The sequence below is a fragment of the Loxodonta africana genome, chromosome 20, assembly GCF_030014295.1.
Source record: "Loxodonta africana isolate mLoxAfr1 chromosome 20, mLoxAfr1.hap2, whole genome shotgun sequence".
NCBI classification, from domain to species: domain Eukaryota; kingdom Metazoa; phylum Chordata; class Mammalia; order Proboscidea; family Elephantidae; genus Loxodonta; species Loxodonta africana.
Window position 1 is genome coordinate 43,732,251 of NC_087361.1, and position 21,314 is coordinate 43,753,564.

At 36.5% G+C, this 21,314-nt stretch overlaps 1 protein-coding gene across 2 annotated transcripts in view; it reads left to right on the forward strand.

Annotated features, from left to right (window-relative positions):
* The window catches only part of NCAM2 (neural cell adhesion molecule 2), a 554,474-nt gene that overhangs the window by 96,538 nt on the left and 436,622 nt on the right, over positions 1-21,314 (forward strand). The gene's annotated exons all lie outside the window — the stretch shown is intronic.

Consider the following 21,314-nt stretch of genomic DNA (forward strand, 5'->3'; position numbering starts at 1 on the left):
GAAGGTCTACTTTAGCATCATTTCTGGCAAATGACCAATTGTGTGGGATCAATAATTGTTTGATCACATAAGGAATCAGTCCAAGTAATCAGAATAAAATGTCAGGAATCAGTCATGTCATCGAATTTATCCTTTTTCTCTGAATGTCACCTTCCAAATACACGTAAGCTGTCTGTATTATGTTGAGATAAATATCTTCCATGTTGAAATTCTGTGAAGTGATGTGAAACTGTAATTACACTGGCAAGAATACAGGGCTGTGTTAACTAATTACATGCTTTTAATTTGTGCATAAAACTAATAGCTTTCCAATAGTTAGATATGATTAGAGATCAACAATCAATACAAAATATTAAGAAAGTGCATTAAGTAGCACAGTTTAAAAGGAAAATTATATTCTTTTCAAGCCCCCCAAAATTAAATTAATGCAAAACCAAAATATTAGATTATGTCATAATTCTAATTCATATTGAATTGTTTGGTGTACTGGTATCCATGACATCCAACAAAATAATTTCCAAAAGCTATATTTAAATGGTATGTAATTGCATTTATGGGCTGTAAGTCTTCAAGAAAAAGTTCTTGGTAGTATTTGTTCTCATTTGGTGACATCACATTTAAAACTGAGTGTTAGCTTTGCTACCTCAAATATTCACACAGGGGAAAAACTTCATATCACACATAACAGCTACCGTGGTCAATCGTGCTTTGTGTAGACACGTGTCGATTAGTCTGGAACCAAACAGTTCCTTTTGAGATTATGATTTTTTTTTTTTTTCTTCAGGATTATTTTTAGAGGTCATGGATTTTAACACACAGTCACTCAGTGTTTGGCAAAAAAAACCTTTTTTTTTATAGGATCACATCCAGTCACAACTAGATATCCTTAGGTAGTGTTCTTTAGACTTCAGTGATCATAGGTTTACATGTTTAACCATATTGTGGTAATCTTTGGTGTGTGTGTGTGTGTTGTAAGCAAAAAAAAAAAAAAAAGCCTCTCAAAACTTTCCATTCAGTACAAAGATTTTACAACTAGATAAGCTGTGTTTGAAAGACAATAGAATCTTTATTTGAAAACGTAATTAAAAAATTGCCCAAATAGAAGTATTTGGGAACATTTATTGTTAACAGGTGTCTTAGTTACCTAGTGGTGCTATAACAGAATTACCACAAATGGATGGCTTTAACAAACAAATTTATTCTCTTGTAGTGTTGGAGTCTAGAAGCCAAATTAAGGGCACCAACTCCAGGGAAAGGCTTTCTGTCTCTGTCGGCTCTGGGGAAAGGTCCTTGTCAACAATCTTCTCCTCATCTAGGAGCTTCTCAGCACAGGGACCTATAGTCCAAAGGACGTGCTTTGCTTCTGGCTTTTCTTGCTTGGTGGTAATGAGGTCCTTCTCTCTGCTCACATCTCTTTTATATCTCAAAAGAGATTGATTCAAGGTACTACCTAATCCTATAGATTGTGCCTTGCCTCATTAACATAAGTGCCTCTAATCCTGCCTCATTAGCGTCATAGAGGTTAGGCTTTATAAAACATAGGATAATTACATCAGATCACAAAATGGAGGACAACCACACAATACTGGGAATCATGGCCTAGCCAAATCAACACATATTTTTGGGGGAAACAATTCAATCCATAACAACAGGAAAACCTACCTTTTAAAATAACTTTGCTTTCTGAATAATATCCCCTGCAAGAATTTTTCTGTTTTCAAAATTATGATGCAGTTTGTAGTGTAGCTGCTTATTTTGGCCAGAAAAATTCTGTGAGCTTTTTTACTCCCTAATTTTTTAATGTATTTATACCATCTGCTGGCTGTTAGTGACAATTAAAGCCCACAATAAAGAATCACATTAAAAGGTACTTTTCTTTCTGTAAGTTCCCTGGGTTTCTCTCACTACAGATACTGATGCAGCAATACTGAATATTTCTCTGAACATTCATTTCTAATTGGAACTAAAATTTCTCAGCCGGAATAACTTTATATTTGAAACTGGGATTGGAACGTGGAGGCCCATGCTTCCAAAACAACTCCCTGTGTTTTCCTGTTTACATTGTTCAGTGGTTGCCCTCTACCTCATCCTCAACGGAGATTTACCACAGCTCTTTTCCAGGGCTTCCAACCAGTTCATTCGGTTAGAACAGTGCTGATAATTTGTATTTCCACCCCAGATATTCTGAATCAGAATCTACATTTTAATAAGATCCCCAGGTGGTTCTTATGTACAATAAATTTTAAGAATCACTGCTCAACTAGTGGTTCTCAGAATTGGTCCCTAACCAGCAGCATGAGCATCACCTAGGAACTTGTTAGAAATGCACATTCTCAGCAGAGTTTCAAACCAGGATGAACTGATTCAAAGCCCTGCTGTTTTCAAAGGTTATTGAAGCTCTCTGCCCATGTGTTTCTGAAAGTCAGCTGACTATATTGACAAATTTTTCTAGCTAGTCTGCAGTAACAAATCCAACGTTTTAACACTTAAAATATTTTGAATGGTAAAAGATAATAATTTCTCTTCTTAGTTCGCAAGTATTCCCATGTGCATTAAGTTGCAAGTCCTAGCTAAAACACAAAAGAAAAGAAAACAAACAAAAAATATGGTCCCTCTACTTAACTTGTTTGAGCAAGAGACTATTTTGAAACAGGGAATACAAACTCGAAAGCCAGCTGACAGCAAGGAAGAAACGACAACAGATGGGTAAAGGTGTGTGGCCTGGGGTGGGGTAGGGTTTGTCAATTGCTGCTGTACTCCAGCAGCTTTCTACTCAATGTCTGACCTGAGGACCTGCACCATCAGCAGCACCTGGAAGTTTTAGGAAATGCAGACTCTCAGGTCAAAGTCCCCGACCTGCTAAGGCACAATCTGATTTTCACTAGATCCCCAGGTGATGTGTATGCCCTTAAAGGTTGAGAAGCACTGCTTTGCAGATTGTTTCCCTGGGCGGGAGGGGGGCGTGGGGATGTTTTCCTCCCTTCATTCCTTTCCTTGCTTCTTTTTATCTAGTGTTAACAGATCTGCTGATTAAAAAATATAGAAAAGAAAACACACACACACACATATATATGTATATATTGAAGGTATATGAATGTTTAATGTGAATGTTCTTCATTTTTAAAAAGTTATTTTGATACTGTGTTGGCATCTCATCTGGAGGGGGGATGGGAGGGTAGAGAGGGTTAGAAATGGCAAAATGGTCACAAAAGGAGAGACTGGAAGGAGGGAGTGGGCTGACTTATTAGGGAGAGAGTAAATGGGAGTATGTAGTAAGGTGTACATAAGTTTATATGTGACAGACTGACTTGATTTGTAAACTTTCACTTAAAGCACAATAAAAATTATTTTTAAAAAAGTTATTTTGTCTAGTTCAGCTTTTTGTTGTTACTACTTTTGACATTTTGTGAGCCCAATAAAACTCAATAATAATTTTCATTAGGCCTGAGAGGATAAATTTGAAAACTGTATTCTAAAACATGCACTGTCAAAGGATGAGCATGGCCAGCCTTGTTTTAAAGTATTTTCTGGAAATAGTGACAAATATTTAAGCAAATATTCTGATAGAAGAAAAAAAATAAATACATATATATATATACACGCCATAGTATTGGCGACCTTTCGGTTAGCAGCCGTAGCACTTAACCACTATGCCACCAGGGTTTCCATAAAGAGACATACCAAGCCTTATTTAGCTTTTAATGAACACCACTAGTTTATTTACATATAATGCTGCCTACTCTCCCCACTTTGTGGCACTCCAAATCCAGGGTACTGTATTCACAGAAATGAGACTGACCATTTTACAACCTAAGTTGACCATATCGGTACCTCCAGTGGCTTCTGTCTAACTCGCATAAAAGCAGTGTCCTGTAAACTCTCTGAAGATATCTCCTTCCAGTTTTTTGCTTGTTAGCTTATGTCCAGCCGCCCTGACTAGCTTGGCATTCCTTCAACCTCCTAGGCAAGCTTTGCCTCAATGTTGTCTCCCCCGATATGTGCATGGCTTTTGCCCTCCCCTACTTCAGTTTATCTCTCAAATGTCATTTTCACATCTTCCCAAAGAGCCTGATGAAAACTGTAAATTGCTAGCTGCATTGTCCACCCCACCACACTTGTCTTCAATGTACATATCATCATCGCGGGTACTATGTACTGCAGGTTATTTCATGTCTCACCACTGGAATATTAGTTCTGGGAAAGAGGGGACATTTTGCTCACATTGCACACCCAATCCAAGGACAATACTTGTCACATAGCCAGCCTTTAATACCAGCTGCTGCCTTGGAAACTCGATGGGGCAGTTCGACTGTGTCCTGTAGGGTCGCTATGAGTGGGAATCAATGGGAGTGAGTTTGGCAGGATACTTGATTATAAATCATGTAGAATACACTATGTGTTATATAAAATGCTTGTCTATTTTATATATATACACACATAGGAAACCCTGGTGGCATAGTGGTTTAAGTGCTATGGCTGCCAACCAAAGGGTCGGCAGTTCGAATCTGCCAGGTGCTCCTTGGAAACTCTATGGGGCAGTTCTCCTCTGTCCTGTAGGGTCACTATGAGTCGGAATCGACGGCCCTGGGTTTGTTTTTTTTTCGTTTATAATATATAGTGCACTATGCATATAATACTCTGTATAACAATGTAACTCTCTGTAATTGTACAACTATAACTGTGTGTATGTGTGTATCTATCTATCTATATATATATTACATTATACCATTAGCAACACTTTTGGAAATTAAATAAAAACATCAGTTTATATAATGTTTCTATTTTAAAGTAAAAATACATATAAGAAAAACGGAATTAAATTGGGACTGCTGGGATAAGATCTTCATTCCCTTGACTCCCACCCCAAGCCTCTTTGTTACAAAAAATGCCAACTACGTTAATTACATATTACAGTCATGTTCCAAAGATGTTGAACTGATGTATAACTTGATTAGTACATAATAGAAAATAATAATGTATTTCTACTCCTTTATAAATACTTTGTTATTGTGATTGCCCTTTATGAAGGACAATTTAGTAACTATACAAAATATTAAATGAAAAAATAGCAATGACAAGTATTCCACAGAATTTTTGAAATAATGAGTGGAATATCAATAACTTTATATTAGCTGTGGCTTTCAGGACTGTTGTCAAGTCCAAAGATATCACGGAATGTAGAGATCTCAGAAGGATCCAGGACTATAAGTGGTCATGTTCAGGAAAATCAAGGAAAAGTAGTAATATATCTGGACAGAGTTTACAGGAGGAGGAACTGAAGAGCAGGCAGTGTACATGAATTACAGGAAGCAAACTGAGAGTCTATCATCTGCCTTCTGTAGTACATACTTAATATTTTGTCTCTTCCTCCTTCTGGAAGTAGCATACCTCTTCTTTTAGAAAATAGCCTCTCCATTGTCTGGTTAGGGATCTAAGTGGCAGATGTCATTGACATTGTGATCAATCTAGAATTGAAAATATGCTATAAAGTCAGACAGTATTACTGGGGATACTTAAAAGTGGTGATGGCAAGAAAGAACTTCCTTCTCTTTGGATAATAGAATATTAGGATATGAGCCTGAAAGATTCTGAAGATGGAGAGAGGAAGCTGACCCTCAGAGGGACTATTGAAAGGACGGCAAAAGTCCTGACGTGCTGTTATGCAAGTCTCTTTCCCATTAATCGTCAGCTTCATACGCACTTTTCTCATCATGAGCCAGTATTATTGCTTGGATGGAAACTAGGTTTATTCTTTAATTCCCAGCCAGAATCCTGACTAATGCTTCTTTTATATGAAGAACAGCTCTTACATATGCAGCTTGAGGCTGAATGAAATATTAGGGTGGGCAGTGCTGAATCCACAGTATAAAGTTCTGAGGAATGAGGAAGCAAAATACAATATTGAAAGTTTTAATGTTAAGCTGAAAGGATGCTAAAGATCGCCAAGTTCAATGTCTGTTATTATGAATAATGAAACAAAACTGCTCACAATATTTTCAGTGAGACGTTCCAGCTCATTCAAGTAATGAATCATCATGTTGAGGCTCAGATCTAGGAATCCCAAAACTTTGCCAGACAGCTAGTCCTTTCAGAACCCTCTCTTAGAATGGAAATAGCTTGTAGATAACTTAAAAGGAAACATGCATGTCAAGATTGGTTTTCTATTTAGGCCTCAAACCATCCAGGTGTGTCTTGTCCAGCTCTTGTATGGGTCTTACTTAGCTTCTAACCATGATCCAGGAAGTGACTGTTTAATATTCTGGCTCAAGGTGTGTCTCCTTCCTTCCAGCCAAGCAATCAGACACTTCTCTCAGTAGATTTACCCCTTTGACTTTGCTCCAGGCCCCATTTATTGATAAGTCACTGGACCATAAAATGTCCCAGTGGTCTGGGATAGAGGGCTACTCTTAGCATTGCATGGAGAATGGGGGGAAAGGGAAGCCCAAGCAAATAGTTTTCAGTGCCCTGTCTATATAATTAATGAGTCGCTCAAAATCAGCATGTAAGCACATTCTGTTGACTGAATCTTACACAGTTTTGCAAAATCCATCCTACACTGGTCAGTGGGTGTTATATCCTCACCAGAATGCCCTCCTTAATGGATCTAATCCTTAGGTTCCCATAAAACCCCACAGATACGAATTCCAGTGCACTTCATGTCATCTGACTCCTCTCACAGGTTGGAGGACAGTACCATGAAAAGCAGAAATGTAGGATCAGAAGCCATATGGATCCTGGTCCTTGCCCAGGTCATCCTTCCCAAAAGGCACCACTGGCCCTGGGAAGTCTCAAGTACCAGAGGAAAGCTTAGAAGATTTCTGGAATAATACCATTGTGTATGGGGCCCCCTAAGGGTTAGGGCCAAGTCAGGAGCCCCACTTGCCCTAAGGGGTTCCTGCTTGGCTGGACTTGTCCCAATCTCTTGGTTCCAGTTGGGTTGTTAATCAGATGCCTCTGTCTCTAAGTAAAGACTGTATCTTTGCCCTACCCCCAAATTACCCATCTTCTAGTATTGTGTATCTGTGAATAGCATTCTCACTGATTTATTGTCCAAGAAAGATATCCTCTTTTTATTCTTGGAATCTCCCATTCCTTCACTCACTCATGCACAACTCATGGACAAATTATGCAGATTTTATCTCCTACATAAAAATCTCTGTGGACATCATCCACTTCTCTCCATCCCCACAACCTCTATAATAGTTCAAGCCACTACTGTGGTGTAATAACCTCGTAACTGTCCACATCCATAGTAGTCCCTGTTTCAGAAAACAACAACAACAAAAAACTTCTAGAAATGCAGATGTGATTATAGCACCTTCTTGCTGCTTAAAAAATAAATTTGTGACTTCTTATAAGTCTTGGGATAGAGTATAAACACCTTAAGAGAGTGATGACGCCTTAAGGGTCTGGCTTCTGCATTGTCCCATCTCTACCTTCAAACTCAGCTACATCTTTCTTTGTGAATATTTCCATTCTCTAGGCTCCAAATTTCTGTCTTTACTTCAGCTCTTTGTGCTTCCAACATTTGTGTTTCCTTTTCCTGCAATGTTCTTATCTTCCTTCTTCCCTTTCACATTTTATCCAAAATACAACTTCCTCAAGGAAAAATTTCCTTAAGATAAGTTTTCTCAAGGAAACTTCTCTGAGTGGATGAAATCTATCTCCTATAAACTCTTGATACCTCCTCTACTTTTCCTTTATATCTCTTATGAAAATTGCAGATTTGCATTTTATGTTACCTAAGCTATGATATGGGGTAAGCGATGATATGATTAGAAATCCTGGTGGCATAGTGGTTAAGTACTATGGCTGCTAACCAAGAGGCTGGCAGTTCGAATCCAAGAGGTGCATGGAAGCTCTATGAGGCAGTTCTACTCTGTCCTATAGGGTTCCTGTGAGTCGGAATCTACTCAACGGCAGTGGGTTTGGTTTTTGATGGGTAAGCTGTGATTCTGTTGTCCACCATTTTCGTCAGCCTCATTAGAGGAGATACAGTGTGGCATTTTGGTGCAGATATGTACTTGATCCATTGCATGAAAAATGGCTATTGTTATTGAATATTAAAAAAAAAAATCACAACTTGAAATTTATGATGCATAAAAATGAAATACAAATATTCATTGTCAAACCTACATACACATGCACATCAGAAGTTTAATTATAGAGAAATTTAATTGTTTAAAAGGCAAAGAAATGACAAAGAAAATAAAACCTCAGCCAGACAATTCTAAAAAAATATGTATACACAGGAAAAATTTGGAAATGCCCTAAAAGGAGCCCCTGAAAAAGGTTGTTTAAGGAAAATTCCAATCCTGGGACTTTTGTTGTTCTTGTTTTTACCTGAAAGATAGGGAATTTTCTCAGACATCCAGTGTAACTGTTGTAGATAAGCTATTGTTCAGAATTTCAAAGGCAATTCAAAACATTAAGATGTGCTTGGATATAAAAATGTATAATGCGATTTTATGGATTTCACTCATTTTAAGGCATCTACATATGTTCTCACGAATAAATGAATATAATGTTTGGTTTTAAATTAAAAAGTCATGTACGTAACAGGATAGTTTTCTGCAAGGATTTTTCATGTGGCTTTATTTGAAGGCTTGTGCACAGATATAGGCAAGTCATGTGTAAAGGCTTAATTTTCAAATGATAGATTACTAATATTTAAGATAATTCAAATTAATCACTTCTAATTGGCAAAATTTCTACAGGGACATTAATCACAATCAGTGAATAATGAAGGGCATTGGTGCATATTAGAGACATAATTGTTGACTTCGAGTTTTTAGTTTCTTTGAACATTGATATTTGCTGTTAAAATGGAATTAGTTCATTAGATTTCTCCATATGGATTTATTAATTAACAGTTTATTAGTTAACTGCTCTAAGTTCCTCAGAAGAATTACTGTTGCCTTTCAATGTCTTGAAAAAATATAAGTCAGTTCAGGTTATTTATCTCATGTTTCAAATATTAAAGTATATACCGCTCTAAAATGAGGATACAACTTAATTACAAAAGAATATACATCAGCACATTTCTTCAAAATGTGTGTGCCACAGTTTAATCTTTTTATTTGGGGACACATTTTTGGGACAAAACACATGAGTGATTTTTTAATTTCTGGAAAAAAAAATGAACAACACATACATGCCTGAGAGTGTTGCTAATAAAATTGAAGCATCAGCATAACTGAATATGTATTTATTATGTTAAATGTATAAAATATTTCTAAGTTTTTTTTTTTTAATTTAAGTCACAATTTGCTCTGTTTATCTGAAGACACAGATTACTTCAACTTAAAAGACAAAAGATAAGAAAAGAACAAAAAAATCTGCAGTGGTTAAGATCTGGGCTGCTGACCAAAAGGCCGGCAGTTCGAATCCAGCAGCAGATCGTTGGAAACACTGTGATGCAGTTCTGCTCTGTCCTGTAGGGTTGCTAGGAGTCAGAACTGACTGGATGGCACATACCAACAACAACAACAGACAGAAAGTGCATAGCTCAAGATTAATTTGGGGAGAAAAATAAACAAGCGAAGCTAAATATGTTTTTAAGGGGAAAAGCTGATAAGAAGCTTATAGAATATACCTATATCAAGAAAGAATGAAAATATTGAATACCTCCTAAATATGAAAGCAGCGGTAAAAAAAAAAGACATTAAAAAGAAAAAAACGAGTAACTCAGAAAATAATAAATATTTGTATATCACCTATTTTAGCAGACCAGCAAGTTGACATCGTCTTTTGTTTCAGATTTCTCTCAAGTATCAACTTCCCCATAGTATCTTTCAGAGAGCTGTGATTATATTTATCTTTTCTTTATGTTGCTAATATGTCCCAATACAGGGTATACAGTATATCTCATTAAGGGGTGGTTATTGAATAGCACACTTTCTCATTAGAAATTCACAGATGTGGTGTTTAAAATGCATTGGAAGTGAGAGAAAGGAGACAAGAGAGTAATTAAGCAGATACGTATCAAAGGGAATAAGAGCAGAACATCTGTTTATGAGAACCAGAAAAGCACTTAATTATCCAACGGGAGCATCCTTGGAGATGTTTCCATTCTGCTTACATTTTGTCTTTGTCTTACAGAAAACTTCTTACCTATTACTGTTAATATCAGTTAATACATTGGATAACCATGAGAAAATGTCTTATCAGCAAGGGTGCTTGCCAGGTTATTCCAATTTCCTTTTATCTCAGACAGAATAGATAAGATGTTGGCTTTAAATGTTTTAATTCATTTCTTTTTAAATTCTGAAGTGCTCCGTGTGAATTTCTTTCTATGTTTTCTCTGAATCCGATATTAATCATCTGTTAATGTATATAAGGCAGTCCTTACTTGGTATGCTAGTGCAGAACTGTAAAAGTAGTGCAAGCTGAAACTGTGTGAACAAGTGATTTGAGTGATCAATTGAAAATTATGACAGTTCTGCGTCGTTTAATTTTTTTTCAGAACATTAAATCTACTCTTAAACTTTTACTCTTGGTTGGAGGTAGAGACCAAACCAAACCCATTGCCGTCGAGTCGATTCCAACTCATAGCGACCCTATAGGACAGAGTAGAACTGCACCATAGAGTTTCCAAGAAGTGCCTGGCGGATTTGAACTGCCGACCTTTTGGCTAGCAGCCATAGCACTTAACCACTACGCCACCAGGGTTTCCAGAGGTAGGTAGGGAAATGAAAACAAAACAGAATAGTAAAAGTCATATTTAATTAGTACACTGTAGTTGAAACCATTAGATATATTGAGAATTGTAGCGTTTTCCTTTGTAAAATATTTATCAAGTGGAGTTTGTGCAGCGGTTGCCTTTTTCTCATCGTACAATTTACAGTTAGTGCCATGAGTGAGTATCTTTTCTATGCCTTGGTGAATTGTCATATTCTATCTAGTTTTGGTCAACTTTCAACATTTTATCCTTTCTTCTTTTAATGTCTTGAAATATTTCTAAGAGTTCCTTTACTATAATTTTTTTTTCTTTTTTTGCTGGCACCGCTTACAATGAGGCATCTTCATCCTTTTCATCACAACCAGTTTCCTCATTTATGTTGGTAAACCTGCTATTATTAACTAAGTTCCTTTGGCTGCCTACCTGTATAGTCTCCTGAAAGGTATCAGTGTCAATGTTCCATGATGAGCTAATTCTTCCATAGCTCCATTTACCTTTCATTTTATTTTCACATCCAGCATTATCATATTTAGTTCCTTTGTTAAAATTTGATTTTTCTTGGCCAATTCCCTCTTTCAATAAACATTTTCCTTAGATGTCGTTTGGGTATATCACTGGGAGACAAACAGACAACACAACTACACTCTTTGCCCTCTGAGCATGAACTGTATAGCTGCTCCATTACAGTCACCAACAAACAGACCATGAAAGAAGTGACACGATTGCTCATTGATCACAATGTGCATCTGTTATTTATGGAGTAATTTATATGTTGAAGAACTAGCAGCAGAGTTCATGCTTTATGCAGTTATAGTCAATGTACTATAGTAACTGAAATTTGGAGGACTGGTATTATCTAACTAAATCCTGTTAACCAAAATTCATCCATTTCAGAACTGTGTAAAGTGAAGACTACTTGTGTTTTTACTAGTTGCTGTGAATATTGACCATTTTATTATGAATGTTGACATGTGTTTACAATTAAGTTTTAAACAAACAAAAAACAGCGAGATGTCAATTGTTGGTCCTTATGTGTTTCAAATATAGACTTTCTATATATTAAAATTACATGTTGATTTTGTTTATATGTTAAAATTACATGTTGATTTTAATAGATGGTCCTATCTGCATTGCAGTAATGCTGAGACATAATCCGTATCTGTTGAGGGAACAAACAACAAAAAAATCTTTGTTTCACAGGCATACAAAGCCAGCGTCGTCATGTTAAAATCTGTAGCTTTGTAGGTCCAGAAACCCAATTATACTGGAATATTCATTGTTTACCAGACCTCTGAGATTGATGCATTCCAATCAAAATAGCAAGAAAAGTAACTGATAAGCCAAATTGAAACTTTGAATTGACAATTAGAAATAAAACCATGTGTTGGATGAAATTTGGCACAGTGGGTTTATAGTACATTCCTTCCCAGATAGAAACTTGAATCTTTCTTTGAGTTGATCATTTGGTGGCTTGAACCAGCAGCAGAAGTTAAAGGGCTCTACCAACAAATAGAAAGTTAGTACACATTGCCGTTGACTAGGGCCTCCTGAGAGGCAAAAAACCAAAAACCAAACCCAATGCTGTCCAGTCGATTCCGACTCATACCGACCCTATAGGACAGGGACTCCTGAGAGGCAGTATGCTTAATATTTAAAAGCATGTATTCAGAGCAGAATGGTCCATTGTGGTAGCCATTAGACATGCATGGCTTGAAGCACTTGGAATGTGACTAATTCAAATTGCCCAGTATTGTGAGTATAAAAGATATGCAAGATTTTGAAGATTACCGTGTAAAAAGAGTGTAAAAATCTCACTAAGAATTTTTATTGATCACATGTTGAACTTTATTTGGATATTTATGTTTAAATAGCTTTATTTGGTATTTAAGTTTAAATAAAATACCCAGTGCCGTCGAGTTGATTCCGACTCCTAGCAACTCTGTAGGACAGAGTAGAACTGCCCCATAGAGTTTCCAAGGAGCGCCTGGCAGATTTGAACTGCCGACCCTTTGGTTAGAAGCCATAGCACTTAACCACTATGCCACCAGGGTTTCCATTAAATATATTATTAAAATTTATTTCACCTGTTTCTTTTTACTATTTCAATGTGGCTACTAAAAAACTTAAATCACGTATGTGGCTCACGTTATCTTTATGTTAGGCAGCACTGCTGAAGGACGATAGTGCATTAAGTCAAATCCAGCCTCCATCTTTATTTGCTGTGTGACCGTGGGTCAGGTAATTAACTTTGTTTTTCTTCAGTTTTCTTGTCTGTCAAATGGGAAAATAACAGTTAGCTAATAATGAGTTTTAAACGCTAGAATATTTGTTGGGCATTCGGTTGAGCACCGTGTTACTGCTAGTGATGATTATTATAGATGCGTGATCAATGTAGAACGTGCACTAAACAGTGAATCTCTTCAACTCTGTGCTGCATTTTTTGTTTTCTTAAAACCAGCATCATTTACTCTTTCCAGACATATCTCTGTATAATTAGGTAAGATTACACTTTCTTTACATCAGCCAAACAAGGTATGTTTTTCAAAGAATACACACAGGACAGTTGACAGGGAATTGAAACTCAGCCCAGTTTCATCACCGATGTGTTTATATATCATCACCAACATGTTTACATATTATTTCTTTGTTCGGTTTACGTCTACAAATGGCAACAGTTACCCTTTGTGTTTGTGCATGTTTCAATTAATATATTGTCAAAGGTATTTTTTTCTTGACATTATGGTCAAAGTATAGGAGCTCTTTCCTGAGCCAACTAAGAAATGAATAAAATATTTTATTGTGCACCATCAAAAATCATGTATAGCTTAAATATAATATAATATTAAATTATAATATATAAATATAAAATAAGGAGCCCTGGTGGCACAGTGGTCAAACACTTGGTTGCTAACCTAAGGGTCAGCAGTTCGAATGCACCAGCTGCTTCGCAGGGGAAAGACTTGGCAGTCTGCTTCTGTAAAGATTTATAGCCTTGGAATCCCTATGGGTCAGTTCTATTCTGTTTTATACTGTCACTAGGAGTCGGATATACTGATGGCACTGGGTAGTAGTAGTAGTAGTAGTAGCAGTAGCAGTAGTGGTAGTAGTAGGTAAATATAAAATGGGATTTTGTATGAAGAATCCTGGCTTAGTATAGGTGTGTGATTTTATTTGTATTGGAGATCTTCCATAAACCATTATAGATTGATCGGTGGATTTCATATATATATATATATATATATATATATATATGTATATACAGTCTTTCATATGGAGAACTGTTTTTAAATGTAGTTGAATTAACTAGACTTGTGAATGGAGAATATATTGTGTTCATTTCTGCTTTATGCTAATAATTCTCTGTTGTTTAGGTATCTTGAGACAGACATTGAGTGTGAGTTTTGGATATCTGCAATATAAATTTTGTATTACCTCAGCATAAGTGACAGGCTGTATATCAGTATTATGTCTTTGTGTTTGTTCAGTGTGCAGTCTTCCTACAACTGGAAAAATCAAGATTTAAAAGAGCTCTTCCTCACTCGTTGTTCCATCTTCCAAGTACGTTACCCTAGTGTAGCCATATGCTTACATCAAGTTCAATGTCAGGACTTAAAGAGTCTTGGACTGTGTCATATCACAGTCATTCACACTAATCTTTCACTGTCATCAATGAAAACACCGATTTCATCCCAGTTATGATGTTTTCAGTGGGAAAGATCGCCACCCTGGAAGATTACTATGTAATGCCTGAAGATCCTCTGCAATTCTGACTCATTTTACTTCCTGTTACATGGGTATTTAATGTGTCTATTAATATTGCAAGATAAAGCTCATCTGGAATTTTCCTAAAGTCTAACTATGCTTTATCAACTGAATTTGAATATACTATGTCAGTAATAACTTCAAAGATGTGTTAAGCATGACCTCCTCTGCCTGAAATCATGCTGACTGTAATTAATTAAATTACGCTTTACCAGGTGTGCACTTGCCATGCTCCTTGAATACGTTTCCCTGAGTTTAATTCTACAGCAGATGTCAACCTTTGTCACTCTTGATTCATCATCTATTGTTCGTTTTACAGTACATTCTGTAGTTTAGGTATCCATTTAATGAGCTGATAATACTCCATTAAATAACGTAGAAGAGAATGTTACAGCTGAAGTTATAGTTAGTATAGCTGAAATGCCCCCAAAGGATTTAATCTTAATTGTATCCTTAAACTCTAAATTCTTATAATCAACAAATAGGTGGAACATAATTATTGTAAAATATAGTATATTTCAAGGTTTAAGAGATAGTTTTACTTTTTTCACCTTCTTAAATTACCTGGAAAAAGGAAAGAAGAGTCTGTGTCGTAACATTTATCCACATGGGGAGGAATCATGATCAATCACACAAAGAAATATTTCATTCCTGAACTCTGCGTTGGAATCTTCAATTAATGGGAAACTGTTGCTTTTTTGTTGCTATTTTGGAGCCCTAGTGGCATAGTGGTTAAGGGTTCAGGTGCTAACTAAAAGACGGGCAGTTCCAATCCACCAGCCACTCCTAGGAAACCCTATGGGGCAGTTCTGCTCTGTCCTATAGAGGGTCACTGTGAGTCAGAATCAACTTGACTGAAATGGCTTTATTGCAACTTTTGTAATTCTTAAAACTTGTCTAATACTAAGAGTCAAGAAAATAAATATTTATTATTTGCTATAAATGTAATTAATATTAATCTTAAATATATAGATTACCATTATTTGGCTTTGCAGCTGGAAAAAGTTAAAAGCGCAGAAAACATTTCCATTTCTTGGTAATTTTACTTAGAATGCAAAATATTTTGTTTGTTTAAAACTGTTCTTTGCCCAGGGGCAAATGATGGAATTAAAGATCAAACGTGTGGCCTTGGGAATTGTAAATAAATAAATACATAAAATATGTTTCTGGGCTTAAGTTTATTGAAAATGGAATTCTTACCAGGTAATTATTTTTATTTCAGTTTCATAAAGATTTAATTAAGAAGAGTTTGCACAGTGCACTATTATAATTTACATGTAAAACAAAAAAAAAATTGAGAAATTGCATGTAAAATGTAAAAAATTTCCATTATTTCTTTGACAGTACCAAAACTTGCAATTTCCCATCTCTTTGCAGGAGGAAATAAGTACTTTATTAGATTATTAGGCATTACTTAATAGATACTTTGAATGAATATAAATGGAATACCTGTTGCCATCGAATCCGGTTGAGTCAATTCTGACCCATAGCGACCCTAGAAGACCGAGTAGTACTACCCCATAGGGTTTCCAAGGAGTGACTGGTGGATTTGAACTGCCAGCCTTTTGGGTAGCAGCCATGTCACTTAACCACTGTGCCACCAGGGCTCCATAAATGGAATCAGAGTTCATTTAATTGGGATCATAATTGTGTTATTTTTTCATAAGCCAAATATAGGTCTGTGGTACTTGCCCATGTACATATACACCACACAAGCATTCACAGAGTATTTGTTATATTATGATTTGTATAAATTTGTACTTATATATTTTATACATATTGGAATCATGTAGTACTTTAATCTCATCAGATGAGAAAGAATGAGTCAATATTAAATAAACCACTGTAGGCTTCCTTCTTACTGTGGCAAAGTGTATTCAAGCATTGAATTCAAATAACCTAGTATCTTTTTCCACAGATGATAATTTAAGCGATTTATTGCTATGGAAAATATAGCTTGATATCTCCAATGGAAACCTTTCTGGTTTAATTTTATAAAATTGAAAGCACAGACACTTATATAGTTATAAACTGTTTTTAATTCCTTAGTGCTACATGAAGACATTTGCTTGCTGATTTTTTAACTTTTATTTTTGGCTTTTTGGAGTCGCAGGAGCCAATTTTTAGAAATTGTTGAGACCTAATATTTATGAAGATGCATACTGATATTATTATGAAAAATACCAGTTTTAAGGACGTATGTCATAATTTTAATAATTGTATCATTGTATTTTCAACTAACAGCTTATTAACTTCTATGTCTATCTTCATAATATACCATTTTTTAATGTGATACATTTTTATGTGTATCTTTATAGAACCAGTGTCATTATTATTAACTACACCGGATATACTGAAAATACCCAATCAGTTGCCAGCAGAGAAAGAACATGAGCCATTTTTGAGTGTGTGATTGTGTGTCAGGTGCTGTGCTAGATATTTGCCATGTATTATCATTTTTCGTGCTAATGTTAGCTCTATAAGAGAGGTATTAGTATCACCGTTTTATAGAGGAGGAAACTGAGGCTTAACGGATTGGGCTTTTAAATTAATTCCACAGCCGAAATATTTTCTATGATGCACGTTAAAATATAAAGACATGTGTTTCCCACCTTTATCTGAATGTCCATTAACTGTACTTGGCAGAGATGTAAATACTGTCAAAAAGGGTGCATCTTTGCAAGTTCACAACACTGTTGGAACAATGTTCTTCCTTGTTTATTTGTTTTAATTTGATGTTGTTCAGTACAGTTCAGACAGAGCTCTAAGTGAACTCATCCTGAGCATGAATTAAGTTAGCAAATGTCCTTGTTAAAATGGCCAGGCGTAGGGAGACCTAGGTAATGATTGTGGTGTAAGTACCTAGAGAAACCTGGGGAAACCAAGCCAAGGTAGTGTGACCATGCATGGATTCATTTGTTCACTTCATTATCCAAAGGGTGTAGTGGGAAAAACACAGTGAAAAATACAGACAAGCCGAGTGAGTCAGAAAGAAAGTCAAAACTGAGAACCAGTAACCTGACCGGATTCGAGAGAGCATAGCAAAGTAGAACCTGGGTGATGGCTTGAATGGTGCTTAAACATCTATGTTTTCCCCTTTCGTTATCCGTTTTGGGGTCACCTGACTCAGTCAAGCTACATTACAAATACAAACCAAAAAAAAAAAAAAAAAGGCCATTGCTGTCCAGTCCATTCTGACTCATAGCGACACTATAGGGTGGAGTAGAACTGCCCCATGGAGTTGCCAAGGGGCACCTGGTGGATTTGAACTACCGACATTTTGATTAGCAGCTGTAGCATTTAACCACTGCACCACCAGGGTTTCCTTACAAACATAAGGTAAGAATAATGAGATGAGCTTTAAAAAAAAGGTGAGGGCTGACATTTTAAAATGCCAGCATCATATTGGCAGTATACCTCCGTTTCTCTTCTTTCCTGAATCTAAATTTCGTAATAGCTATGAGTCAGCATCAACTCGATGGCAGCGGGTACCCAAACTAGCCTAACTCATCATGCTTTACCACATTTACTTCTACTCTACCTGCTTTAACTTAATTAATGAACTTTTTTTCATCTTGACATTTTTTAACCTCGTTTTTAACCTCGTTCTTTCTAGCCACCTGTGTTCTAACCTGGTTTCTTTGTCTTGGCTGCAATTTCCCTTGTTTTCTAATACCCCATGTCTTCTGGTGACCAGCTCTCTCTCTGTCTTCCTTGTTTCTTTTACCCCTTCTATTTTTAACCCTTCAGCCTTCCAGCATCAAAACAGGCCATAGTTTTTGCCTCAGGGTAGAGCACACACAGCCAAATAGAAATAACAGAATATCAAATTGCTTGCCTTCAAGTTTAAAATAGGGTTTTTAAATTCATGACAGAAACCATAGTTTTAAAAGCAAAGTTTTTTTTTTTTTAATATATTTATTTATAGAGTCATGCTTTTTAAAGAGGGCATATCTGTGCTGCCTACATTTGAGGAACAAAGGTGAAAAAAAAAATTTGCTATAGAGTCAATTCCAACTCATGGCAACCCCATGTGTGTGACAGTAGAACTGTGCTCCATCGGGCTTTCAGTGGCTGAGTTTTTGAAAGTAGACAGCCAGACCTTTCTATCAAGGTGCCTTTGGGTGGACTCAAACTTCCAACTTTTTGATTAGCGGTGAAGCGTTTTGACTGTTTGCACCACTCAGGGATTGCAGCAGACGAGAAGCCACAAAGATATCTAGCGTAGAGTTTAATGAGATAATATAAAGAGATACCAGGAGTTTACAGAATGTATTCACTGAAGACCAGAAACCAAAATGGAACTGTAGATATGTCAGTAGATGCCAGCAAGGATAGATGGAAGTGACCATCCTTCAGGTAAGAAAAATGTGTTTATCAGTGGATGCCAGCCAGAACAAAGTGCTCACCCAAAAAAGCTTTAGGCCCTGTAGCAATGCGGAGAAGGGTGAATACTGATATAAATGCAGGGACTTGGAAGTAACTGGGTTTACCTGTGTTTCGCTATAAAGTTTTCTGTCCTCAGGCAGAATGGAATCTTGTAAAAGACAATAAATTTAATAACACAAATATTTTCACATTTCTTACACTTGAGTCCAGTCCTCTCATTATGGCCTCTTACTGTACTTGGCCTCTCATTTTGTTTAAACCAGTCCAAGCCAGTTGTAGCAAGTCAAGTCCATGGTGGCTCCATGTTTCAGAGTTGAAATGTGCACCATAGGGCTTTCAATAGCTGTGTTCTTTCACAAGAAGATCGCCAGGTCATTCTTTGAAGTGCCTCTGAGTAGATTCAAGTTGCCAAACTTTTGGCTAGTAGCCAAGGGCTTAACCGTTTGTGCCACCTAAGACTGCCCTTTTTTCTCTTCTTACTTAGTTTCTCTGGCCTGTGATTCCTCCCAGTTTCTCTGCACTTGTACTCTTTTTGCCTGTGTAGTAACTATACACAAACCGTTTTTTTATACACGTGTACACATATCCTTTGTCTTCGGAGTGCAGTTCTTTTAGGGAACTCTGTCAGTCCCATCTGTCTTGATATAACAGATCCAAATACTTCCTCAGGATCCAATTTGCTAATACCTTAGATTCTAATGCATTTAATTTGCTACATTGACTTACTAATTATACCCTAAATGCCCCCAACACTATCCCCTAGTGAAATCTAAACAACACGGTGGTATTTGAGGACACACTGTGTGTCTAATGTGTCATGCTCTATATTTTGTGAGAAACTATAAAAAGAATAATTATTTTACCTGCAATCCTAGTATTATAAGGTGTATGAAGTGCTTTTACATGCGTTGCCTTGTTTTAACTTTAAAATTATGCAAGTAAATAATAACATCTGTTGCTTAGTTTTCCTTAAAATGTAATATGCAGAGGCAAAACACACCAATAAGTTGTACCTATAATACACAATTAATATATGATTGAAAATGGAGACGTATGTATGGAAAGATATAAAAAACACATAATCGCAGGTAATTATAAATTAGGAACTGTATTTTATTTCTCTTGTGTTTTTCATCCTGTGATGATGATTACTTAGATACTGGGTTTTTTTTGGGGGGGGGCATAGGCAGTGCACACTGCTTACACTGAGCGTGAATACTCTGAGAAGAATCAAGGTAGAATCACCACAAATAACTGGTTTTCTTACTCTGGAGACAGAATTTCCAGGTTCAAATGCTAGGAATTACTATTTACTAGCTGTTTGTCTTGGGACAAGTCACTGGACCCCTCTCTACCTTGCTTTTCTCATCTGTAAAATGATGATAACTGCACCTATGATATAGTGTTGTAAGGATTTAACACTTTAAGATAGGTGAAGCAGTTAGAACTGTCCCTGGCATCGAAAAAAACCAAACCCATTGCTGTCAAGTCAGTTCCCTAGCACTTAACCACTATGATACCAGGGCTTCCATCTAGGAAACATTCAATAATTGTTAGCTGTTTATTATTGTTGTTATTAGAAATTGTCATTTTAACTTAAATCTTTCTTTTATTTTAGGTATTCTGATTTAGTAGAGTAAAAGAGTATAGCACATTTTTTGGACAAGTACAAACAAGTTATGTGTGATTCACTACCTCATACTGACATGTAATATATTTAAATGTAATCATTTTCAAAAACAGAAGTTTTTTTCTGACTTTGTGGTAACTACCCATTGCCTAGACGAACAAAATCGACATGAAATGAAGGCATTTAGGTTCTTGCACACAGAATTAAATAAATAAAATAAGGGAAAAAAATCAGTAGCTCTTGCAATTGGAGCCCTGGAGATGCAGTGGTTAAGAGCCTAGCCACTAACCAAAACGTCGGCAGTTTGAATCCACCAGCTACTCCTTGGAAACCCTATGGGACAGTTCTGTGCTGTCACTATGAGTAAGAATTGACTTGATAGCAACAGGTTTGGCTTGACTCTTGTAATCTGTTTTTTTAGAAAAATTTTTTACTTTATAGAAGATCTATACTCAAATCCATGATTTTGATAATTACTAGTGATGTTTAGGTCTTTGTAAACATTCCCAGCTTTCACCTTTTTGGGGTCTCTGCTAGCATTATACTTGTCTGCCTCTGAAGTCGGAGCCCTGGTGGTATAGTGGTTAAGAGGCTAGCCACTTAACTAAAAGGCCCGCAGTTTGAATCCACTAACTGCTCTTTGGGAACCCTATAGGGCAATTCTACTCTGTCCCATAGCCTTTGCTAAGTCAGGCATGGTATATGACAAGCTTTTGCCAATAAAATGTGCGCAGGAGTGGCATGAGTCACTTCTTGGCTGAAGCTTTTTGGACAACTGAAGATTGTGGAAATAACAGTTGAGGGAGGGCTGTGTTATCTTGAGTTCCTGAGTGAACATGATGAGTAAGCCTC